This window comes from Megascapheus bottae, chromosome 13, assembly GCF_031878675.1.
Source record: "Megascapheus bottae isolate mThoBot1 chromosome 13, mThoBot2.hap1, whole genome shotgun sequence".
In the NCBI taxonomy this organism is placed as follows: Eukaryota; Metazoa; Chordata; class Mammalia; order Rodentia; family Geomyidae; genus Megascapheus; species Megascapheus bottae.
Window position 1 is genome coordinate 32910035 of NC_143521.1, and position 16680 is coordinate 32926714.

The following is a 16680-nucleotide window of genomic DNA, read 5'->3' on the forward strand; positions in this document are numbered from 1 at the left end:
TGCTGTTAAACCACACAGTGCTACTTCCTCCAACAGCTACTTCGCTTCACTGACCACCTCCGTGCCTCCATTTCCTTCCTCCTTGTCTTCTTTGGCTATATGTTAGGCCTTTAAAAGGGTGATCTTACCAGTTGCTATTGGTGTTTTGTTTTCTTCCTTGCAGGCTTCTCTGTGAGTTGGAGGGAAGCTATGTATTTAAAAATATTAGAGCTTATGGCCTATTAGCATTTATTCTCTGTGGCAGTGCCTAAATTTTATGTTTTTCTTCTTAAATTTTCTGTTTTTTTTTTCTTATATGTTTTACCATAACTTGTTGGTACTTTGTGGCTTTCTGACTCTCTTAATGCACTCCACCCTTCTGAGTGTAGTAAAGCATATATCACTCGGAATTTGCCATTATAACCATTTAAAAAAGTATGCAGTTCAGTGACAAAAAGTACATTTATAATGTTATCAACTTAAGGGAGATGCAAGGCAAACCCACAGTAAGTCACACCCATTAGGGTGGGCTTCATTCACAAGAGAACTAACAATGAAGCAGAATCTAATGAAATTTAAACCCTAATATATTGCCAATGGGAATGTGAAATGTCATCGTTTACAGAAAAATGACCTAAAAAAGATAAAGCAATCCTATTCATAACCACTATAAATAAAAATGTCTACACAAAAACATTCACATGAATATTCATAGCTCTATTTATAATAATCAAAAGGTAAAAAAATACCTAAATGTGTTACACCAATAATATTTGGCATATCTACACAACAGAGTATAATAAAAAGAAATTGGGCTAGATATGAGTGACTCAGACTTCTAATTCTAGCGCCTCAGGAGGCAGGGATTGTGAGGATCAGAGTTTGAGAAAGTTCACAAGTCATTACCTTGACCAGTAGCTTGGGTACGTACAGTGGCCTGCTCCTGAAATGGGATATGTACAGTTGGCTTCTTTTATACACAAACTTATCACTCCATTAGAGGGGAGGGATGGATATTCTGCAGTCAGGGCACTGCAAAGCCATAGAGAGGACACTCATCTGTGTTAGTCTAGGGAAAAAAGAATGTTGAGTGTCTACTGCTTACCATCTGCAGCCATAGTCTTAAGAGAAATCCAAGGCTGAGGGACCACAATAAATAGTTCAATGATTCATTGCTAATAAGTGTCAAAGTTTGGATTTAAGCTGGTTCTTTCTTAAATGAGGGCCATTTTCAGTTCACACCTGTCAGGTCTGGGAGACCTGTAGTATAATTCCTATAGGCTGTGATTGGCCAGGAAGATTCACAAGATCTAGTAGTTATCTGTGTTTCATTATCTTTTGTTATAGAAAGACAGTGAAGAAAGGGAAAAGGCAGAAGGAGTCGAGTCTGGAGGAATCTCAGTGCTGCTTGCTTCTGAGAGTCCTTTCCCCATGGGATCCCATGGAGCAGGCTACAAACCCAACAGTGAGCTGCAGCAAGGCATAGGATCTGTGATTGCGCATGTATGAAATCATTACAGCTCTGTGCCGTAGGTTTTTACTGAGGGCTGGTCACTTAAGGCACTCTCTGCCTACCATTGCACTCACTCACCAGAGTGCCCAAAGAAAAACAATTTGGTTTGATAAACTGTTTAGACACAGTGAGATACTCTGCCAGAAATGGTAAGCTTGTCCCCAAATCTAGGTTCCCAGATGCCAGACAAGGGCTAGACATTTGAAAAATAGCAAACTTCAGCCATGGTGTTAACTGTTTTTCGGCACGCTGACCAAACAGAAAAATAAGGAAGTAATGGAGAAAGGACAAGGCCTTATCATTAGATTCCCTTCCTGCAAGTATCTTCAGAGCCCTGATAGGTAGTAAGTTTCCAGTATGGTGTCTTGGCTGGACAGGTATAGCTTGTATGTGTATAAGTATATAACCCACTGCTTGCAAGTTTTCCAGAGTTGCCCCAGGGTTGCCGTCCCTCTAAATGTGATGAGTTACCACTGCTGATCTCAGATGGAGCTTTATATATCTACTTCTGAATTTACAGTGACTTTTCTCTTTTGAGAGGTCCTCATTTGAATAGCTGTGGTCTACTAATTGTGGTTCCAATGGAAATCTTGGTTCTTTTGTTCCAGAACCCCAGACACCGTGTCTCTAATGCACTGTTACTTGGGTGGTTTCTCACTAACAGTGGAACCATTTCTTCCACCTGGCCTTCCCTGTGTCTGGGTCACACATCCTTTGTGCTCGGGACAGAGTCTGACATGACGTCTGTGGTTTCTAGCTGTCAAAAGCATATTACAGGGGGTTCTGCCACAGACCACTTCTGGGTGGGCACATCATTCTATCACAGGTGCCTGTCATCCAAGTCCTTTTATACGAGTTACCATCTTGACATCACAGATAGATAGAAAGCCGTATTGCCACCCACCCCCCCCCCCCCGCTTTTTTGCGGGAGTTGATGGCATCCTTCAATTTTCATGTAAAAAATGATTTTCCTGATTGGCTTTCCATACTAATTTTTTTCCATTTCTTTTTTTCCCTTTTTTTTAGATTGAGTTCTCTTTTTATTACAAAATTAAATAATTGTACAAAAGAGTTGCCATTTAACAAAGACGTTTGTGAACGCAGTGTATCTTGATCAGTGTCACAACCTTGAACATCCTCAACTTTGTGAATATAGATTAGATTCTCGTTTGCATTTCTGAATCTCCTCTACTAGACTCAATCAATTAGCGCTTTTAAGGGACTCAAAGAAAACCTGTTGTAAATATGTTGTAAACAACAGGGTTGTTTTTTTTTTTCCATTTCTTTGATAAAAAGGCCACCAGTGATCTTCTTTGGAGTTCAGTTAAGCAGTTTTTTCCTGACTGAAACAAGAAACACTAGGTTTCCATCCCTCCCCTCCTACCCCTTTGGGAATCCTGGACTTTTACTGAGAGCCTCAGGCTCACTTTATTTGCTCACATAAAACCACTGCTTTTCTACTTGAACTGATCCTCTAGTCTGGAATTTGGCTAGTTGATGACAGATGGAATCTCATGGCCTTTCTATCTGAGATAGCTTTAGACTACATTCTTTTGATGTCTGCTTCCTGAGTAGAGAGGATTACAGGTGTGAGCCCCTGACACCAAGGAAGAAATCCTGGTTGTGGTGTTGGGTGGCCATGTGCACATCTGGGGCTCCAGTACTTCTCTCTATAACACACTGAATAGTAGATGTCACCACTCTGTGCCTCATTTTCCTTCCCTGTGAAACAGACAGTAATGACTACCACCTCCTGGATGGGTTGCTATGGAGATCATTTGAAACTAATATGTCTAAAATGTGCACAGAATGAATTAAAAGTCACGTCTGGGGCATGGTGACCTTGAAGAGAAGTTTGTCATATTGTTCCTGTTGTTAATTCTTAGGATGTGAAAATTCATTCTCTTTTTTTTGAGTTCTCATTCTGGTTTGAGTAGATAAATAAAGTTCCTTACCCTATCTCACAGTTGTTTAAAACCTTAGCATTGCTTAAAATAAATGAATTGCTGAAACGGGGAATCTAAAATGGAAAGAAGTTCTAGGGTGGTGAGTGTGTCTACCATCACAGGCCAGAATTAGGCTGTCTGGGGCTCCCCCACCCAGGAGTCTTCCTGACTGTGAGCTGAGCAACCACTGACCAGTCAGTGGTTAAGCTTTTGGTTGTCTCTCGAGGAAGAAAAATAAATTTCTTCCATTCAGATGCCTGGAGACCTGTTCACAGTGTGTTCTCAGCATGTCTCTGCAGTTAAAGGCCAAAATCATGAAAACAGATTCTTGTAACACTTTTCCTATAGATGGAAAAATCCCAAGTCAGTGGCTGCACTGTACCTGCTGCTTATCTGTCTTCTTGTTCCTGAACAACGTTGTAGAAAATGCAATTCTAGGGACATATTCCAATTCTATTGTGTTGACACCTGTGAAAATGTATTAGGGTCTTCTGTTTCATATTTCAAAGCCATAATATCTCTTTCTCTCATTCTCTCTTTCCCTTTCTCTTTCTCTTTCTCTTTCCCTTTCCCTTTCCCTTTCCCTTTCTCTCCCCCGCCCCTCTTTCTCTGTACTGAGGATTGAACTCAGGATATTGTGCTTGCTAGCAAGTGCTTTGTTACTGAGCTACATCCCAGCCCTCAAAGCCATAACTCATAAGAAGTTTGTTTCATAGCTTTATTTTAGTTTTCACACATGTGAAAACAGCAAAATCAAAATGAGATCCCCTTACCAGCATGGAACATTTTGCCTCTCCTACTTTTTTTCTCTCCTTTTTTTCTTATTCTTGGTCTCCTCTGGACCAGCATGAGGCTCCCCTTGGATCTGCCTCCACTTACAGCTGGAAATGATCTCCCTGCTTGTTGGATGGCCAGAGCCCTTCTTTGTGCACAAATCTTTGACATGTGGCTTCTTGTGTGAACTCAAGCTCCTCGGTTTCCTTTCTGCTCACTCCATCTTGTGGTCTGGTCCACAGAACATCAGGGACTGCCATTTTTCTGCCTTCCTCTCTAGTGTGGGTTCTGAGCCCACCTGACATTAGCTGTAAGGAGACAGTATCCATTCCAGTGGCTCTGCAGAGCATGCATAGTCAGTAAGATGCTTCCCCAGTCTGTTTCTCAAGGCCCTGCCTTGTGAGGCCTGCAGCCTCTCTCATTGTTCTCAAGTTTCAAGTGTTTGAAAAGAAATTCAAAATTCTTCCCCTCTCACTTCCAGCTCAGTAATTGGTACCATGGTGTGCCCCCTGGCATATTGTGTGGCCGCCATTCCTCACCTCTGCCCCAGCTACCTATAGTTTCTCTCCTACTCACTCTGCAGCTCCAGGGTTTCTGATGTGCACATGCATTGATTGTTCTTCTGTCTGGAGCACAGGTGTAGGAGCAGAGCATGAAGTAGAGCTGGGAGGGCCATCCCTGCACATGGCATCCTCACAAGGAAGAAGAGACCCAAGATGCGCATGAGATCCAAGGCTGATAACCCAAGCTAAAGAATAGAGATCTGGTAAACTGAAAAAAAATCTTAACAGACTAACCAGACAAGAACAGCAACCCAAGAACAAGAAGATGGAGTTTGAGTGAGGGCAATGCTAGGATAAGGGAAAAAGTAACTTGGAGGCTTATTTTAACAGGATTGGTTCCTGTAGGTTTCTCTCAGCCTAAGCTCCTCCTCGAATGTCTCTTGCTGCTATCCAGGGACAGCACTTTCCACGTGGAAGTTTGGTTATATGCTTTCTTGAATTTGCCTTTTTAAACATTAGTTGATTAATTCATTAAATAATTTAGGCCATACTAAGGATTCCACTCAGGCCTTGTTAGGCAAGTGCTCTGCCACTTGAGCCACACCCCTGCACTCTTTTGTGCACTTATAATTTTTCAGATAGGATCTCACAGTTTTTGTTCTACTAGGTTTCACTCGTGATCCTTCCTACTTAAGCCACTTGAGTAGCTGAGATTACAGGCATGAGCCTCCATACTTGGCATATCTGCCTTTTTAAAAGTACTTTTGAGTTAGAATAATCTACATGCTGTGGTGACACATTTGACACATCCTCTGCTCTCCTTACCAGTGCTAATCTTACATCAGGCATGCCCTGTGTGTTTGTTAAGTATTGGCTGTAAGCCTTGTAACTATTTTACAGATGAGAAAAGCAAAGAACAGCAAGACCTGGGACATTATTGGGTGTCAGAGTTAGTATGGACAGATTTGGGGACCCATTGTGAGCATTCTGATCCTAGAGCCCTGGACTGTGACTTTGTGCCACCTTGGGGTAATTTTGTGATGCTCTCTGGCTGGGCAAATTGTATGTTTGTGAAATTATCTAACATCTTAGTTTTTATATTCCCCAGAATAGAGTCACCCATCAAGAAAGCCTGACAAGATGGCATAAAGTAGCTTGGCCATGTTCTGTTTTCCTTTGAGGGAAGAGAAGCTTTTAATCAATGGTGTTCCCTGTTCTTGGGTGTTTGAGTCACCAGAGCTCCTCTGTTGCTGGCATGAAAAGGAAGTGCTCACGTAGCTGCTGGCTGATTCGGTTTCAGGTTGTAAAAAAGAATTAAAATAACAGCCCACAGCCCTCCAAGGGTAAAAATAGTACAGTCACATGAGACATCAGCCGTCTGTTCTAAAAACTGATTTGCAAAACGCATGAAGTCAAGTTAACCTTTTCTGATTTGAAAGAGAATTGGGTAGAAAATGGTTATTTCTGTTGTCTTCCTGTAATCATAAGGAACTTATCACTTAAGGAAGAATCCCCGTTATGCCACTTTATTTTCTAAGACAGTCATATTTGACGCCAATTTTCAGAAGAGATTTTTGGGGTCTAAAAGGTAGATAGGAGTATCTTTCCTTGAACAAAACTAATGGCTTCTGCTTTTATTTTTATGTTACAGTAGCTTAATGTATGGGGCACTTATTTTGCTTTTATTTCTCTCCAAAGCTGTACAAGAATGGATTTTTAAAATTTCTACCACAACTTAGGAAATTGTTGGTGATACTTCTTTTCTGAGAGCCAAAAAGAGGCACAGAGAAGTTAAGTAATGTATCCAGGGACACACAGTGAGCAAGTAGTAGAGATAGCATTGGAAGGACTGTGTAGCTCCAGGTCTTTGTGTTCACTGTTGAAGAATCCTGGTGGTTGTTTGCTTCATGGGATATAAGATATGGGAAACAGTGGAAAGTAGATGGTGCTTTCCTTTATTTTTATTTTCAAAAGGCACCAAAATTTTCTTTAAAAAATATGTTTAGGGCTGGGAGTTTGGCCTAGTGGTTAAAGTGCTTGCCTAGCATGCACGAAGACCTGGGTTCGATTCCTTGGTACCACATATATAGAAAAAGCCAGAAGTGGTGCTGAGGCTCAAGTGGTAGAGTTCTAGCCTTGAGAAAGTCCAAGGACAGGGCTCAGGCCTTGAGCTCAAGCCCAGGACTGGCAAAAAATATATATGTTTAGCCAGATGTCAGCGGCTCATGACTACAATCCTAGCTATTCAGGAGGCTGAGATCTGAGGATCAAGGTTAAAAGCCAGCCTGGGCAGAAAAGTCCCTCCCTGTGAGACTCTTATCTCCAATTAACCACTCAAAAATTGGAAGTGATGCTGTGACACAAGTGCAGCCTTGAGCACAAAAAGGCTAAGGGATAATGCTCAGGCCCTGAGTTAAAGCCCAACAATGACCCCGGGGGCAGGGAGTGGGGAGGGGGAAATCTGTCTGTCTGTATATCTAGATTTTTTTTTTTTTGAGAACAACAGCATATGCAGCAATAGAACCAAGTCTCTCCCCCTTTATCCCCTTCTTCTTTCTTACCCTCCTTCCCTCTCTCCTTCCTTCCCACCTTCTCCTTTCTGGGCCCCTATGACAGCCATAATTATTATAGCCATGGTTCCTCATTGCCATGTAGATTTAGTGTAGCACCTACCATTACTCTTTTTTTTTTTTTTTGCAGGAAAGACAATTATTTTAGTTGCTATCACAAAAACAAAGAGATCAAGATTACTTAGAGAACATTTAGAAACTCATTCCCAACATACCCCATTCCCTGTCCCGTATTCTTTTTTCAAAAAATTTCTTGTTATTATAATGGTTGATGTACAGAGGGTTTCAGTTACATAAGTCAGACAAAGAGTACATTTCTTTTTTGAATAATGTCACCCTTTCCCTTGCTGTCTGCCAGATTTTCCCTCCCATTTCCCACCTACAAGTTCATTACTCGTTATAACCTATTGCCGGTCCAGCTTCCAGACCTCTGTCTCTCCCCTGTCTTCTTCAGTACATTTGGCTCATCAGTCACACTGCAGTCCTTACACCAGATTTTGAAGCCCCATTGCTTTATTTGTGATGTTCTCTGTTTCTGTCATGCTCTTCCCCACTTTTTTTGTGGGGCCAACTCATATTCATGATTTAGGTCCCAGCATAAAGAGGCCCTTCCTGGGTGAATGAAGGAAGCCTTCTCTGTCTATCCTCTGGGTGTGTTTACCAGTGTGCTCAGGGAAGGACTTCTCATATGGTCTTAGAAATATTCATCCCTACCAGTCAGTTAGAAGATCCTCGAGGACCGAGCTGTGAGGAAGGAGGCATGTAAAGGAGACAGTGGAAAGGCAGAGATGCCTATTTGGTTAATTCCTGACTTTGCTTGTTGATCTATGAAGTATCTGACTTTGATGTTGAGAGATTACTTACTCAGCAGGATCTACTTCCTGTCACAATCACACATGACAGTGAAGTATACAGTCTCCATGAAGTATGCCAACTGTGACTGTTACTGTCAAAATAAGGGACTGATTTTCACTAATTGATTTGAACTAACAGATAGTATTCTGTGCCAATGCAGGGGAAGGGAAGGGACAAGGAAGAGCAGATGCAACGCTCCTGCATACCCTGATGCATGTCTGGGAGTGGCATGTCAGCCAGTGGGGAAGCCTGTACATGGGACACCTCTCAGAATGGGGCACATTCTGTAGCAAGGATTAATTTTTACTCCAGTGACCGAGAGTTAATTGCATGAGGAAGCGAATTAGGAGAGGCTGAATGGCTTTACTTGTGCTAGCTAGTAAAGACAGCTTAGGATTCTAGCCACTTGCCTCCGGTTTCACTGACCCTTGGTCAACTGGTTTAACCTCTAGATGGTGTTTACCCAACGGTAAGATGTAGATGTTAAACAACTCATTACTCTGGCAGGGCTAGTAGTTCTCTAATTAGTAATAGGGCATTGGAATATGGTGGATGCCAGGGCCTGTGTGTGCATGGCCTCTGGGAGTTGTGTAAACACTGGAATTGTGGTGGTTTCCAAGGCTCCCTTCCTGTGCTGAGGCCACAGTGCCTGTTACCCCAAAGAAGAGCTCATGATTTATTCGTACCAGTTGAGAAATGTGCCCATCTCTGAAATTTTCAAGTTCATTATGGACCATTGTTGTCCTAAGAAATTATTAGAAGTCAGTCAACTATCACTTTGATTAGGATTTTTTTTTTTACTTTTGTTATTACTGGGGTTTGAACACAGGGCTAGTTAGGGTCACTGCTGAAACATATATTGCTGTTATTTATTTTTATACTAGCTGTTTTTGAAATAGGAGAATCAGGAGTTTCTTCCTAATAGCATGCTGGGATGGCGCTCTCCCTGTGTTAGGCTTCTTGTTGTAGTTGGGATGTCAGACATATACTGCTGTTTTCAGCTTCTTTCTGTTGAGATGGAATCTCTCAGAGTTTTCTTGCCAGGCTTTCCGGGAGCCAGGGTTGTCTCAATATCAGCCTTTCAGGCGGATGGGAATGACTGGTACACACCACTATGTCCAGATGTGGGTTGCGAAACAGTCTTGTGAACTTTTTGTGCTAAGCCTGGGCTTCCAGCCATGATCTTCCCATTCTCAGCTCCCCAAGTAGCTGATATTACAGGCATGAGTCATTGGCACCTGGCTGATCAGGAGTCAAAATATTTTGATGAGAAGTATTTTATTCTAAACTTTTTATTATGGAAAATTTCCATCATACTCCAGAGCAAACAGAATAGTGCAGTGAACCTTTTGTACCCATCTCCCAGCCATGGAGTCCTGTGCTACACTTTATATCCTATCTATATTAACTGAACAAATCACTCCACACCAGTTGTCTCAATGAGTGATCTGGTTCTAAAACTTATCAGTTTCTTTTTTCTTGCTGGTGCAGCAGTCCTTCTCCCTGCATCCAAGGTCTCATTCTTTCCTTCCTCCCCCTCCTCTCTGCAGAAGCAAAAGGAAACATGGCTGATCATATTCACTGGGAAGAAAACCACAGGAGAGATATTGTCTTCTCAGAGGCAGCAAAGCTGCCATGTCATTACAGGCAGTTTGGAAAACTGCAAAGCCTTAATCTGGCCTTTGCATAGCTGCTATTGGATTCTTCTATCTTTCTAGTTTACTGCATTTATATTGTTTCTCTTGTTTCCTCCAACATTGGAGGCTTTGCTTTTTGCATTGCTCTGCCAAAGTTCTGTTCAAGCTTTAAGTCATTGATTGATATTTCCATCCTGCACTTTTCTGTACCCTCCACTGCCATCTGATAAGCAGAAAGAGGGGTTTTCTTTGTGGAAGAACTGGCCAGAGATGGGCACAGAAGAGCTAAACATCTCAGCCTGTGAACTCCCAGCTTTGTACATTTCTAGAAAGGGTAAGCTGTGAGAGTTACCAGTGAGATTTCCCCACCCTGGGCTGTTTATCTGTACCTTCGGTCTGCATCAACCCTAGCCTTGGTAGGGACTGCAGGACTGGGGAGGGGGACATGTCTCCACTAGGCTACTTTTCAAATGGAGGAACCCCAGTGCTGGATGTGGGGTATTTGGATTATTATTTGTCTGGTCTCTTAGCCAGCTATCTCAGAGCTTGCATTTCTATCTTCCCCTCTTTGTTGTCTGTAACTTCCGCAGCAGACACACAAAGCTTATCTCTTAAGTTCTTCACCAGAGATCTTGTGATATATGATTCCAGTTATTTCTGATTTCATAACGATGATGCGTCATTTGGAAAAAGAACCATTAAACAGTGAAGTGTAAACACACACACACACCCCTCCCTACTCCTACTACAGGAGCGAAGTGCTTTCAGTATGAACTGTAGAAACCCAACAACTTAGGCTAAAGAACTTTCCTTCTCTTTTGCTGCTCATAAGGAGAAAGGAAAGAGATTGACAGTGACATTTCTAATGACTGCTGTCCCCTATAGGTGAAAAGTTCATTCAGTTATTAACTCCCAGAGGATTATAATGGGACTGGATCACTGTTTGGTCTTCACTTAGTCTTTGAAAAGCAAATCTAGATGTTACTTCCTTCCTTCCTTGAAGCCTCATCACTGTCCCTCTGCCTAATGATCACACTTGATCATTGCTAGATTACGACTCATCCTCTTCTTCCACTTTTCCTCATCAAAATATTGTTGTGTGCAGTTCTCCTTTGAGACCTTTGGTGCCATTCCCTGACTCTGAAACTCCAGCTGGCAGTGCTGTGCTTGCTGTCTGTCCCCTTAGTGCTTGTTTCTGGATGAGATGAAGTAATAGAAGCACAGTTTTGTTTTCACAGTTTTGTGAATTTTGTTTATAGGAAGGTATTTTTGCTAAGAAAGTCTGGATCTTACTTTATTAGGAGACAATCTCTTTTATGGAATGACTTTAGGCTACATAGGTTAGCTCAGTGTTAATTACTCCTGTTTTTCTGTATAGGTTGACTTGTATCTGACATATGCTTTTTATAGCTGTGGCAGATGGGTGGAGATGGGTATTTAGAAAAAAATATTATTAGTAATTATACAAAGGGGCTGTAATTCCATAAATCAGGTTATAGAAGGAGTATTTTGGAAGTGGATCACAGTGTGTTGCTACCAGGACTAGTGATTGGCAGGTGCAAAACTGCGCAGTGAGAGCAGTGTCTGGGTAAAGTCTGTGATGTTTTTAGAAACTGCCTCCAGGGCTGGAAGGGTAGTGGTCTTTGATTCTTCCTTTTATTATTAGTATTGTCTAAGGATTCCACAGGGAACATGTGGGCTTGTTCACAGGAGGGTGTTCTCTGGCAGCATTTCTTCTGTCTATTAGCTGATGTAGGCCAGGTAAGTGGCCCCTCTGACCAGACCCCAAGCACATTCTCTTGCCTCTGCTCACTTTTTCATTCTGTCTTATGTACCTTGTCCTTTAACCACAAGTTTTCCCATCTTGCCTTTTCTTTTCCATTGCTTTCTTTTTCTTCTTCTCTTACACTTCCTCCCCTCGGCTCTTTTTTGGGGGATGGGGGGAGGAGTGGTATTAGAGTTTAAAGGCCAGACCGTGATCCTCCTGCTTATACTTTCCACCAAAATTGGAAAGGTAAGTGCATACCACCAGCTCTTTCTCTCAAGGTGAGGTTTCACTAGCTTTTTAAAAAGTCTGGGCTGGCCTGTGATTCCAATCCTCCCAATTTCAGCCTACTGTATATTTGAATTGCCAGGCTTAAACCACTGCACCCAGCTGCACACTGGTCTTTCTTTGCCTTTTTAAGCAAATACAGTACTTGCTTATAGTATGGGCCAAATACTTTTCTAAGCTTTTTGTGGTTTAGCTCATTTAATTCTTATAACAAACCTATGGAACATACATTATCATAGAAGGACACTGAGATCAAGCAGGCATGTTTTATTTTTGCATGTACTTTGCCTTGTGCAGGAATTTCTCTCCCTTTCATTCCTCTGATAGGTAGGCCAGAGTTCTCAGTGCTCTCATTGCATCTTAAAAAAAAAATCATCTACCACTTACTACATTGTGTAATGGTTATTGCACTGGTGTCTCTCACAGGCAAGTTAGTTTCTTCTCTATATGATGGACATTGTGAGCCTTACCTTGCTGAGTAGCGATGAGGGCCACATGCACAGGACATAAACTTTTTTTACCTTGACTTCCTTGGCAGAGTTAGCTACACAAGGTAGGTATTATTTGAGAAACCAAGAGAAGAGGAGAAAAGGAGAAACAAGATGCCCCAAAGTCAAGGCTGCAAGAAGAAAGAGAAGGTCAGCAATCCTAAGTAGAATCCACCCTCCTTGAAAACACCTGTTGGGCCTGGTCATCAGCGATATACTTCTGAAACAGCCCTAGGGGACTGAGGTGGCAGGTGGTTAAGGAGGGAGTGGGTGGAAGGAAGTGAAAGTGGAGACGCAATGCAATCATTCTTTCAGGAAGGGTGAAGAATGCGGGCAGGGCTGGCAGGGGAGGCTTCTTGGTTTGCCGGGGGAGCCATGTCTTCAGGCAGGCAAAGTAAATCCTTAGAATAGAACCAACCAGTGGGAGAATGTCCTCCTTTCTGTCCTCCCAGAAGCTTGAAGAAGTACACGCTTCAAATCCTGCTGGCTCCTCTAGGGCTCAGCACTGGTATGTTCTTGCCTCCTTAACAGTTGGGGTCAAGTCCAGAGGCTCTGGGGACAGTGAAAATCTGCAGGTTGACCTGTCTATAGAAGTAGGAGCATGGCACCTTCCATCTGGCAAATGTAATGTAACCTTTCTATTAATTACAATAAAAATATATGGGAAAAAAAAAGAATGAGGAGCATGGTACCTGTCTATGAGGATATTTTGGGCACAGAATGCAATGCATCAGTTAAATGCCAGCTGTACTATTAACAGTTTTTGCTTGTACTATGGACCACTCATTTAAGCTTTTTTTGTAGTGTTATCTCATTTTATTCTCATCGTACCCCTGTGGAACATGTTTACTATCATACAATTGTGTGTCCCTCTTACCTTCTTTAGTGACAGGAGGAAATAGAAAAGAAAGGGGGAGATCTTAGAGTGCCATTGAGCTGAAGAGGGAAAAGAAGTGTCTTCTCCGGAAAGGCATGAAGGAGATTGTCCACTGAAGGGAGGATAGGGATGGGGCAACGGGTTGGTAGTCTCCATGGAGATAGATACACACATAGACTGAAGAGTTGCACCCAAAGCCTGGCCAAGGGCATAGAGGACAGGTGACTTTCTGCAGCCAGATGTGACAAGGTTAGGGGAAGAGGAGGACTGACTAATGTCGAGGGGTGTACAAGAGGAATATAAATGAGAGTACACTGGTAAATGACAACCTGGGAAATCTACTCAGGAGGGAGCTGCTGATGGTGGTGGTGACAGAGAGGATGCAGAGGAGATTTCTGGGTGGAGAGCCAAAGATGTGGCCAGAGGAGTGAGTTCATTCAGAGTATTAAGTGGCTAAGGCCAGGAAGGGGGTCGGGGCTGGCCACCCACCGTACCACCGAGTTCTTTATTTCTCCCTTTCCCTTTTGCTATTCCTATGAAATGTATTAACAACCATACTTTAGTTGATGAAGGAAGAGAAGAAGGGTGTGGCAAATGCACTCATAAAACTCAATGTGTGTTTTACAAAATGAAGAAAATTAAGGGAAGCGGGGGGTTGGGAGGGATTGGGGAGTATGATGAAAGGCGTGACACTGATCAAGATTCATTGTCGTCATATAAGACATAGTTGAATGGCAACTCTTTGTACAACTACGTGAAGATAAATTTTTAAAAAGAATACCTTAGTCTATATTCTTTCTGTAGAGTACATCAGTGAATGTTATTCAGCAAGATTTTTTTATTGCTATATTGTATTTATAATGGTTTTTCTATTTTGTGTGTGTGTGTGTATGTGTGTGTGTGTGTGTGTGTGTGCTGGTACTGGGGTTTGAACTTAGGGCCTCAAGCTCCCCCTTGGTATTTTTGCTCAGGGCCTATACTTCCCACTTGAGCCATACTTTTACTTTTGGTATTTTGCTGGGTAATTAGAGATAACTATCTCACAGACTTTTCCACCTGGGCTGACTTCAAATTTTGATCCTCAGATCCTTGACTCCTGAGTAATTGGGATTACAGATATGAGCCACCAGCGCCTGGCTGTAATAGTTTTGAATGGATACATCGTGTTATCCTTTCACATACTGCTTTGTATTCTTTGGGGTTCTCCCTAGAATAAATGTCCAGATGTAGGATTCTTGTGTTCAGAGATGTGGATGATGGATTGCTACTGGGAGAGAGGGAGACATGGAGAAGAGAAACAGCATTCAGCACCCGGGGCCAGGTGGGAGCCCTGCCTGGATCTTGACAGTCTTCTTTTCTTTACTCTGAGCTCCATGTCCTCCCAGGAGCTGGCTGGAGTTTGTGCTTATGACTCAATAAATGGGGTTTCACTGGCTTTGATATTTGATGCCTTGTTTTTGCTTCTCTTGTCAAGACATTAGACCAGCTGAATAAGATGTGTGTGATGGAGACTGCCAGGCAGACTATTTCACCCTCAGAAGTGAAAGGATTTAACAGTTTGTTCACAATCATTACATTTTGAACAGTTTGAGAAATTTAAAAGGGTGACACGATTTAGGCAATATTTTAGGTAATTTTAATATTTTGAATCAGCAATCTCTTTAACAAATACAACCATTTAAATACTTTTCTTCTTAGCATGGGCGCTGGTGGCTCATGCCTGGAACATTAGCTACTCAGGAGACTATGATCTGAGGATGATGGTTTGAGCCAGCATAGGCAGGCGGCGTGAGTCTCTTATCTCCAGTTAACTTCCAAAGAAGCTGGAAGTGGAGGTACAGCTCAAGTGGTAAGTGCTAGCCTTGAGCACAAAACTCAGGGATAGGGCCAAGACCCGGAGTTCAAGCCTCAGGGCTAGCACAAAAACAAAAGTAAACATTTTTCTTTTTTTTTCCATATATTTTTTATTGTATTTAATAGAAGGGTTATAGTACATTTGCCAGATGGAAGGTATATTACTTCACATACATTGATACCCTTTCTCATGTCTTGGTGCCCATTTCCCTCCCCCCCACTCCCACCCTCATCTTGTTTTCCCCCCTTTCCTATCCAATTTCAAATAACCAAATATGCATATATCCAATATATCAGATAAAAAAGTGAAATAGTATAACAATATGAGATAACCAAGGGACAGCAAAAGACATGAGAGATAACATAGTACATTAAGGACAACAATCACTCATTATATGGCTTTTGTTTCTATATCCTGGAGGTCCTTTCATTTAGCATCATACTGTATGGCCTTATGTATCTAGGTTTTGTTCTATTGCAAATCTCTGCTAGAAGAGTCCAAGGTTTCTACTGATTCTGGCAAATGAGGGAAACCATTGAGCCTATGTTCCTTTGAGCTGGCTTAATAGGATTTTTCCTAAGTCTTTCCATTTCCTTACAAATGGGGAGATATCATTCTTTCTGACAGCAGCATAGAATTCCATTGTGTATAAATACCACATCTTGTTGATCCACTCATCAACTGAGGGACATCTGGGTTGGTTCCATACCTTTGCTATTGTAAATAGTGCTGCAATGAGTGTCTTTGTGATAGTGGATTTAATATGTCTTTGTTTCTGGACAGTTGGGTAAATGCCAAGTCATGGAATTGCTGGGTCATAGGGGAGCTCTATGTTTAGTGTTTTGAGGAACTGCCATACTGCTTTCCATAGTGGTTGAACGAGTTTGCACTCTCACCAGCAGTGTAGTAGTGATCCCTCCTGGCCACATTTCCTCCAGCATCTGTTGTTATTAGTTTTCTTGATCCTGGCCATTCTAACTCTAGTGAGGTGGAATCTTAGAGTTGTTTTGATTTGCATTTCTTTTTTGACCAGAAATGTCGAGCATTTCTTCATGTGTCTAGAGGCCAGTTTTATTTCTTCTTCAGAGAAGACTCTCTTTAAGTCTTTAAGTCTTTGGCCCATCTTTTGATGGGATGGTTGTTTCTTTGGAGATTAGTTTTGGAGTGATTCAATTTTTTGAGCTGTTGATGTATTTTAGATATGAGGCCTTTGTCCGTTGTATGGTTAGTGAAGATCTTCTCCCATTCTGTAGGCTTCTTAATTAATTTACTAGCTATGTTCTTTTCCATACAGAAGCTCTGCAGTTTAATGCAGTCCCACTTATCCAGCCTTTTTCTGATTTGTTGTGTTTCTTGGTCCTTATTAAGAAAGTTTTGACCTGTGCCAAGGAGGCCTAGTGTGTCTCCCATTCCTTCTTGTAAAGTTTTCAGTGTGTCGGCTTTTACCTCAAAGTCTTTGATCCATTTGGAGTTAATTCTAGTGCAGGGTGACAAAGAAGGATCCAACTTTAGTTTTCTGCAGGTGCTTAACCAGTTCTGCCAGCACCACTTGTTGAAGAGACTATCTTTCTTCCATTCTATTTTTTTGGCTCCCTTGTCAAAGATTAGGTGGCCATAGGTCTGTGGTTTA

General features: G+C 42.0%; 1 protein-coding gene across 3 annotated transcripts in view; it reads left to right on the top strand.

Moving 5' to 3' along the window:
- Tec (tec protein tyrosine kinase) overlaps nucleotides 1-16680 on the top strand; it is a 100938-nt gene that overhangs the window by 50130 nt on the left and 34128 nt on the right. The window lies entirely within an intron of this gene.